We start from the raw sequence: 10,542 nt of genomic DNA on the forward strand, positions 1-10,542 counted from the left end.
AATTGCAACATCCACTGTAAATCCATACATTATAACAAGAAATGGACTGGATGTAGTAAAGAATAGCTTGCTATGAAGGGTATATACTTTTATGGAAAACATAAATCAAAGAGTGAAAGACACTAAGGCGAAGCCTCCCTTTCAAGTCCTATCCACGCTCATGTGACAATGACACAAGATTACTCGCCTTCTGGTTACGTCATAGGGTTTCACAAGTCCAAGCATTGTTACTGTATTTCCTTCTAGAATGCACTACAGAGAATAGCTAGATGTCCACTGTTTTTTTTACACTCAGGGGCTAACACTCTAAAGGTATTTTATTTTTTTGTAAAGGTATTCTAATGCCCTTCCCCTCTAAAAAAAAAAACACAACACCAAAAACAAACAAACAAACAAAAAACCACACACAAACAACACAAGAAAACAGAAACCATAACAACAAAAACAATTCCATGTATTGTTATGTAGATTCTATTTCAGTTTCTAGCACACCTATAAGTCTGTCTTTCTTGCTCAATGGAGCTTCTAAGGGACAATATTACAGTTATTCACTTCATGATGATTTGCAAAGATATATGTCAGACACCTCTGCTAAGCACCAAGGATACAGAAATGGGAAAGACCTTGGAACATGAGGAAAACAGTGAGCCACTCAGTCTGGGGCTAAGAGAAAACATAATTTGGTGTTAGAAAAATGTTGGCAAGCCATGTTGAGGCTTGGGAATTTTATCCTAAATGAGTGGAAATCCACTGAAGTCTTTTAACATTTGAAATGCAACAACCAGATTTTCATTGGATGAGGAAGAATGGATCTATGAAAGGGAAGAAGAAAACTTGCATATGGACACAGTGATAAAAGAGTGTTGTTTTTTTTAAAGGCTATACTGGTAAATCAAGAGGCTGTTAATTTGAAGATCTGGGGCAGGAATGTGGTTGTATCAATGGAGAGATGTGGGTAGATTCAAGAGTTGTATAGTCAGAGTTATACATGATCATGAATTTTCATCTGTGGTTCCCTCTGGATGCATGTACAGTTTCCCTTGTCAGTTTGATGAACATCTAGTTATTTGTTTCCACCTCATGCGAGGATATGTTTGTTGAGGGAGAGCTAGAAAGAGAGACATTGATGTGAGTGAAAAACGTTGATTGGTTGCCTCCTCTAGGTGGCATAATTGGGAATTGAACTTGCAATCTTTTTTTTTTTTTTTTTTTTTTTAAATATACAGGTCAACACTCCAATTAACTGAGCCACCGGTCCAGAGCCCTAATTATTTTTTAAGACTAACTTCAGGAAGCATACATAAGATTCAGTTTATGGATCATTCCAGACCTGCAAACTTGTATTCTTGTCTGGTCAGAGCTGCACTAGCATAGACTTTCGTGATTCCCAAGGTCATGCAAGTTATTACTGCTGCTGTTACTGATTCTGGTTCAGAAGCCAGCCAAGGGGTCTCTGAAGCCACTTCACCTATTCCCTTTCCTTCCTTCCATGTACGCCCTACAGAGTCAAACTTCACACCAATATCCTGTCACTTCTTACTTCTAGAAATGCGGCATCCCTCTTGTTGCTCCTAAATGGACACTTCTCCAAAGAGGACATACAGATGGCCAAGAGACATATGAACAAAATGCTCAATGTCACTGATCATCAGAGAGATGCAAATTAAAATGACAATAATATACCACCTCACACTGCCAGAATGGCTACCATCAACAAACTAACAAATGACAATTGCTGGCAAGGATGTAGAGAAAAGGGAACCCTCATGCACTGCTGGTGGGAATGCAGACTGGTGCAGCCACTGTTGAAAACAGTGTTGAGTTTCCTCAAAATATTAAAAATGGAACTCCCATTTGACCCAGTGGTCCCACTTCTAGGAATATATCCTAAGAAGCCTGAAACACCAATCAGAAAGAATATATGCACCTATGTGTTCTTAGCAGCACAATTTACAATAGCTAAGATCTGGAAACAACCCAAGTGCCCATCAGTAGATAAGTGGATAAAAAAATCTGTGGTACGTTTACACAATGGAATACTATGCAGCAGTAAAAAGGAAGAATCTCTTATCCTTCGGGCCAGCATGGAGGGACCTTGAGAGTATTATGCTAAGTGAAATAAGCCAGTCAGAGAAAGACAAGTATCACATGGTTTCCCTTGTATGTGGAATCTAATGAACAAAATAATCTGACAGACAAAATAGATCCAGAGACATGGAAGCAAGCAACAGACAGGATTCTCAGAGGGAAGGAGGGGAGGGCAGAGATCAACCAAAAACTTATCTGCATAACTCATGGTCATATATGATAGTAGGGTAAAGGCCTGGGGTTGGGGATAAGCACAGGGTGAAGGAGGTAAATGCAAAAAGGGGGGAATATCTGTAACACTTTCAACAATAAATTTTAAAAAAACACCTGATAAACAAAATAGAACCAGAGACATAGAAAAGTGGGACAGACTGATAAATCTTAGAGGGAAAGCAAGGGTGCTTGGATGGGTGGGAAGAGATTAACTAAATAAATTATAGGCATATATGTATAATGCATGGACAAAGACCATAGTGTGGTGAAGGCTTGGGGGTAGGATGGGTACAGGGTGGAGGGGGTCAATGGGGAAAAAATAAGGGACATCTGTAATACTTTCAAAAATAAAGATAAGTTTTAAAAAATAAAATAAAAATTGTATTGTGCACATTTTAATTAATTTGCCCAGCTAGTTCTCCTAAACTTTAAGTTCTTTGAAGACATTGACACTTCTGACATCAATCACAGAACCCACAATATAGTAAAAATATTTAATCGATATTTGAAGAATGAAGGAATAAATGCAAGATATACTACAATCACAGCACATATTACTCTGTAAATTTAGGGTCTAAAAGTATTTGTTGGCCCTGAAAAATTATTATGCTTCTTAATATTAAAAACTCAAAATTCTAATTTAATAATTCTCCCCTTTTTGTTTTCACTTATTTTAATTTTTATCACACACACACACACACACACACACACACACACACACATACACAATGTTTCTTTACTTTGAATTTCTGGACCTTTTTAAAATCTATGGCACCCCAGTTCTTATTTTTTGCTTATGTAATATCCTATTGCATCAATGCATTTTTCATGTAGGGAAAGTATAAATTATTAAATCAAGTCTCCAAGATCATTAAATGTTGAAAATCCGTAAATAGGTCACATAAAGGACAGTCAAATGCAATAAATATTTTTCCAACCATGTCTAAGATAAAGACATTAGTATACTCTTCAACAAAATAAAAACACATAATACAAATAATTATTTTAACTATAGGAAAACATGCCAGAGGAGACATTAAAAACATCGCTGAGTTATATAAGCCATTCTACCCAGTGAGGAATCACATTTCATTCCATTTATAACATTGATGGTACTTTTCTCCTTTATGACAATTTTGGCAATGGAGGATTTTTTACTACAACCAGACCAAAAAATAATAATAATAATAATGATAATAGTAATAATAATTAAATAAATACAGTGAAGCCCTTAAATGACTGCAATGACAATATTTAACTTGTTTTCTTTACTAAGCATTTTAAAAAAAAGCCTTCAGGCTGATTTATACATTTAATTTCTATTTCATACTTTCCATATTTTTCTTATCTTAGTGTGACATTGTGAAACTCAGATTACAAACATTGTGAGTGGAGCTGATTACACTCTCATAGGTCTCTGTCAAAGAATGTACTGTTCTCATAATGAAAAGTGATAGGTATAGCTTATGCATGATAGTGGGTTTTCAAAGAAAGTTTAAGGATTAAAATGATACATTTTTTTAAATGGCAGGACGAACCATAACATTTTTCAATATTTCAATAGAAATGAGCAAATATACCTTCGCTATTGTGTTGCTCTAGCCATGAGAGGTCACCACGTAATTCAAATAGTGAATAGAACTTATCAATATCAAAGATGATAAATCATAACTCTAAATAGACACGTTCTACCTCAGTTTCTTTGTTTCAAAAGTAAATATGGATATCATAATGTAACATTTCAGGATTAACCTGAGAATTGCTAAAAAATTATTTTAATTGTAAAATGGTTGTCCCTATGATTCCACTGAAACTTAACCATTGACAAAGACTCATTAAACTAGTACAAATGGCTCTACATTTTCTGGCATTTCTTCCATCTTCTCTACAAATGAATTTTACAATCCTTGAATTATTTCAAAATGAAAAATTAATATATCATTGAATAGAAAAAAACACATTAGTGCCTTAAATTTTAACTGGGCTAGTATTGATTGGCTTTATTTTCACTAAATTTGAGTACTTCAAAGTGACACAATTTTCTTTGCCCCTGGAGTCATTTTTTTTTTTTCATTTGTTACCTTCTTAGCTAGGCCATGATAACAAGAATACAAGTGTCCATGTTGAAATGTCCACAGAACAATAGGCATTGTTGGAACTGTTCATAAACCAAGACGTTTTACTTTGCTAGGTCAGATGCTTCTCACCAGTGATGTGCCAGTGAAATCATATTTCTCCTCTCTTTTAATTGGTTCAGATTAAATGGATTTTCTTTCTTTGATATAACATTTGTTTGTTGTTATTTGGCACTTTAGTTATTAGTGTTCATTTTATCAATTTAAATAAAATATCAGCATATACTTGACAGAATGTTTAGACTTCTGAAAATAAGTTTTGATAAAGTGTCATGATTATGTAAATATGAAAACAGTGTCACTTGAGTTATTTCAATTCAGTATAATTCTCTTTTCTCTTTTAATAATCTTTTCTACTTTCCAATCTCTTTTATTCTTGATTTTCAATGGTAGATTAAGGCAGATTGTAGTGATTTCAATTTCACTAAACATATTGTTAAAGATCTTTTCCAAAAAATGGTACTCCCTCCGACTGCCACTTTAGTTATTTATGTAACTGATTTTTCAAATCTGATATTTATAAACAGATTCCTGTTAAATGACTATATGAAATTGATTTGGTTAAGGTATTCTGACAAAAAGAAGGTACTCAAGCATTCCAAAAAGGTGTCTGTAGAATGCACTGATGGTCAGACTAACACCTCCTCCAATGTACTGTGTTAGAACAACACCCACAAAGGACAGTTGTGGCTGTGGCTCAAAATATTCTTTCAGAGCGGCACCATTGTTTAACCTAGAAAGCATGTGATTTGCCAAGTTACCCACTAATTTACCTCCTATGTAAACAGAAATCCATAATAAAAAATAAATTATAATTATTTAATTTCAGAAAATTTAATAATGTTAACTGTAGTTACCACAGTTTCAAAACTGCATCAACTCTTTTTTTTGGCCCCAAATCCCACTAGTCTTCCCAGATTCTAAAAGTAATGACTTAATTGTGTCTTGCCAACATCATTCAGAGATGTTTATAGACCAGCACTTATTAAAGCATCACTACCCATCTGTTTTAAAATCTCAGTATCAGGAATTCCCAGAATGCAGAAAATTGTGTAAAAACTACAGAGGTTGTGTTTAGTTTATGATTTTCTCTTTAGAATTTTGATGCCATCAGATTTTGTACTTTCTTGTAGCACATTAGGCAATCTTTGGGTGATCGAGAATATACTTTCACACTTCTGTTTAATTAAATCATGTTGACAAGACATGATTTTTGTAGCCCTCTTCACAACAATGAGAGTCTATACAACATGCCCCTGCTCCTTTGGGCCATTTGTTTATTTCATGTAATAGGCTCAAGTTGGGGCATCTAAGCAACATAGCACGAGCTCAACTTCCTTCCTTGAACTTATCGCAACCCAGAGAAACCCTCTCATCCTTTCTGTTTACAAATGAAAGGTAGAGGCTGCTTCTCCTCCCCTCAATCAGGTTTGCCATTTCTGCTTTATCTCTATATTATGGCATTTTTATATCTATATTACAGGCCTGGTGCAAAAAATTCGTGCACAGGCAGGGGGGTACCCACAGCCCAGCCTGCACCCTCTCCAATTCGGGACCCCTTGGGATGTCTGACTGGCGGTTGAGTCCCAATCCCTGGGCAGTCAGAAATCCATCTCACAATCCTGGACTGCTGGCTCCTAATCGCTCCTAACTGCCCCCAACTGCAGGCCTGATCTCCCCTAACTTACCCCCTGCTGGCCTGGTCGCCCCCAACTTCCCCCCTCTGCCAACCTGGTCACCCCTAACTGGTCCCCCCTTATGGCCTGGTCACTCCCAATTGACCTCCCTGCTGGCCTGGATGCCCCCAACTATTCCCCTTGCCATCCTGGTTATCCCACGAAACCTGCTCTTTAGTCGTTTGGTTGTCCCTCACTAACCCTCTGCCAGCCTGGTCATAGGGAACCATCTTGTGAGGGAATGAGGGATAATTTGCATATTAACTCTTTATTATATAGGATACCAGCTTAATTGCTCATCAGATTCCAGATGAGAGATGATCAACTTTCTACTTTCTAAAGGGAAATACATAGCCATTTATAATGAAAGGAAGATCTATAATTGCTGTTGTCATTGCAAGCAAAGAAGAAGCAAAAGAAGAACCTAAACAATTTTTGTTGTTTGTTACAATCAAATTTCATGAAACTCCATGAGGAAAAATGTATTAAGAGTATATATAGCAAAAATTAAAGTATGTCTGGATTCTACCTTAAGCAACAAATGTTCTTAGACAAACCTGCTCTGGTTAATGGTCTTTATTTTACCAAAATTAAAAAAGCCATACACTCAGCCATGGAGTATAAACCATCACAATTGTCTATTATATGAATTCTTTTTACCTTTCTTATAGCTGATATCTAAGAGTGATAAGATTTGGGGTTTTATCTGAAGTTTGACTGGGGTGAGGAAGCGAACATGAAGTTGTCATTTAAATTCCAAAGCATCTGAACATTCCTCATGATAAGATCTCTAGAGACTGAGCAAGAAAAATATGTTTGAAATAGGGCCCAAGTTTGTCGTGATAAGCTGACCCTTTCCCGATAATATTCTGATTGTCATGGTATTTAGAGACTTCAACTAGAAATGCGTCACATTGAATTATATATCCTGTTCAAAATAAACAACTTATGGTTAAGTGGGAAGTCTTCATACCTATGATTTCAAAGATCTAACAATCAAATATGACACAAACAAATCTATTTTGAAATATAATGTTTCCTCTGTTTTTGCACATGTGCTAGCATAGTGCACACTGTGTTTTCTGCAATTGTTTAAAATAACAACATATCCAACACCTTTTTCTGATAAAAACTCTCAGCAAGGTGGGAATACATGGATCATACCTCAACATAATAAAAGCTATATATGACAAACACACAGCCAACATCATACTCAATGGGAAAAATCTAAAACCATTTCCCTTAAGAACAGGAACAAGACAGGGATGCCCACTCTCACCACTCCTGTTTGACATAGTACTGGAAATACTAGCCATTGCAATTAGACAAGAATAAGAAGTAAAAGGCATCCAAATTGGAAAATAAGAAGTAAAATTGTCCTTATTCGCAGATGACATGATATTGTACATAAAAAACCCTAAAGACTCCATAAAAAAACTATTAGACTTGATAAATGAATTCGTCAATGTAGCAGGATACAAAATTAATGCCAAGAAATCTATGGCATTTCTATACACCAATAGTGAACTTACAGAAAGAGACACTAAAAAAACAATCCCATTTATCATCACACCAAAAAAATTAAGATACCTAGGAATAAACTTAACTAAAGAGGTAAAAGACCTCTACTCAGAAAACTAGAGGACATTGAAAAAATAGATAGAGGAAGACATAAATAGATGGAAGAACATACCATGTTCATGGATTGGTAGGATCAACATCATTAAAATGTCCATACTACCAAAAGGAATCTATAAATTCAATGTACTTCCTATTTAAATACCAACAGCATATTTCACAGATCTAGAACAAACTCTCCAAAAATTCATCTAGAATAAAGAAAGACCCCGAATCCGAATAGCTGCAGCATTCCTGAGAAAGAAGAACAAAGTAGGTGTGATCTCAACACCTGATATCAAGATGTATTACAAAGCCACTGTTCTCAAAACTGCCTGGTACTGGCACAAGAACAGACATATAGATCAATGGAATAGAATAGTGTCCCAGAAATTGACCCGAACCGATATGCTCAATTAATATTTGACAAAGGAGGCAAGAACATAAATGGAGTCAAGACAGTCTCTTCAATAAATGGTGTTGGGAAAATTGGACAGATACATACATCATCTTACACCATACACAAAAATAAACTCAAAACGGATAAAGGACTTAAATGTAAGACAGGAAACCATAAAAATACTAGAGGAATACAAAGGCAAAAAAATCTCTGACATATGCCAAAGCACTTTCTTCACTGATACTGCTCCTAAGGCACTGGAAACAAAAGAGAAAATAAATAAATGGGACTACATCAAAATAAAAAGTTTCTGCACAGCAAAAGAAACCATCGACAAAACAGCAAGAAAGCCCACTGCATGGGAGAACATATTTGCCAATGTTATCACCAATAAGGGTTTAATCTCCAACATTTATAGGGAACTCATACAACTTAACAAAAGGAAGAGAAACAACCCAATCAAAAAATGAGCAAAGGACCTAAATAGACATTTTTCAAGAGAGGACATTCAGAAAGCCAAGAGACATATGAAAACATGCTCAAAGTCACTAATCATCAGAGAGATGCAAATCAAAACAACAATGAAGTATCATCTCACACCTGTCAGAATGGCTATCATCAACAAATCAACAAACGACAAGTGCTGGAGAGAATGTGGAGAAAAGGGAACAGTCTTGCACTGCTGGTGGGAATGCAGACTGGTGCAGCCACTATGGAAGACAGTATGGAGTTTCCTCAAAAAGTTAAAAATGGAACTCCCATTTGACCCAGTGATCCCACTGCTAGGAATATATCCCAAGAAACCAGAAACACTAATCAGAAAGGATATCTGCATCCCTATGTTCAAAGCAGCACAATTTACCATAGCTAAGATTTGGAAACAGCCTAAGTGCCCATCAGCAGATGAGTGGATTAGAAAACTGTGGTACATCTACACGATGGAATACTATGCTGCTGTAAAAAAGAAGGAATTCTTACCATTTACAACAGCATGGATGGAACTAGACAGCATTATGCTAAGTGAAATAGCCAGTCAATGAAAGAAAAATACCACATGATCTCACTCATTTCTGGATAATAAAGACCATTATAAAATGATGAACAAAAATGGATACAGAGGCAGAGTAGCATCAAACAGACTGTCAAACTACAGCCGGAAGGCCGGGGAGGATTTGGGGGTGTTGGGGATATGGTAAGTGATCAACCGAAGGACTTGTATGCATGCATGTAAGCATAACCAATGTACACAAGCCACTGGGGGGTAGGGGAGCCCTGGAGGGAAAAAAGGAGACATATGTAATGCTATTTGTAATACTTTAAGCAATAATAAATAAATAAATAAATAAATAAATAAATAAATAAATAAAATAAAAAATAATAAAATAACAACATTTATTGAAGATAAGGTCATAACAATACATGAAAATCTTTCCACTTTGCATAACCTTTATATTGTACTTTTGGTCTCTTAAGTTCCATAACTAAACCATTATTGGAAAATGTTTATATTGTTTTCAATCTTTAGGTATTATAAACAATGCTAAAATGAGTATAGAATATAAAATTTCTGAGAATTATAAATCCTAATCAAAGGAATGTACAGGTATAATTTGGTTGATTTTCCAAAATGCTCTACAAAAATTATATTAATTTATATCCTAAACAATAATATTTGAGAGTGACTCTTCTCTCACAAACTCAGTAAAGAGGAATGTTAATGTCTCTGCCAATCTGATAAATAAAAAATGAAACAATAACATTTTAATATGAATTTTATTAAATTAAAGTGACATTGAGTTCTTTTATCATATACTTAGGAGTTTTGTGAGTACTTTATTAATATTATTTGATGTATTTTTATTTGGTAATTAGATTTTTTTTCACATATTCATTTTTTAAAATATTTTATGGATTGAGAAAACTGGCCTTTTTTTCTGTCAAATAAATTCAAAAATATTTTCTCCTATGGCCATTCATCTTTACTTGTAATAGTTTTTGCTTTGCAGGTATGTTTATGTATGTCAATATTAAATGTTTATGTCTTCTGGGATTGAATTAAAGTAACAAATATTGTACACACTACAATATTTAAAAGAATTTAGAAAGCAATTTTCCTAAAGATTTCTTTGGTGCTCTTATAGTTTTAGTTTTCACATTTATAAATATTTTATTGATATGGCATGTATTCCAATATAAGATAAAAGCTATGGGTCCACCTGCATTTATTATTCCAAAGGCTACCCTGTTTCTTATAAACTACTTATAAGAAAAATAAGTATTGTGATTGCTTATAAAATTAACTAGTTAAAATAATAGCTTTCACACATTAAAGAGTTATATATTTGAAAGAAAATACCCCTTTACAATAAGAACCCTAAAGATAAAATACCTTAATATTAACAAGAAATAAATG

Source organism: Myotis myotis, unplaced genomic scaffold (genome assembly GCF_014108235.1).
Source record: "Myotis myotis isolate mMyoMyo1 unplaced genomic scaffold, mMyoMyo1.p scaffold_m19_p_1, whole genome shotgun sequence".
Lineage (NCBI taxonomy): Eukaryota > Metazoa > Chordata > Mammalia > Chiroptera > Vespertilionidae > Myotis > Myotis myotis.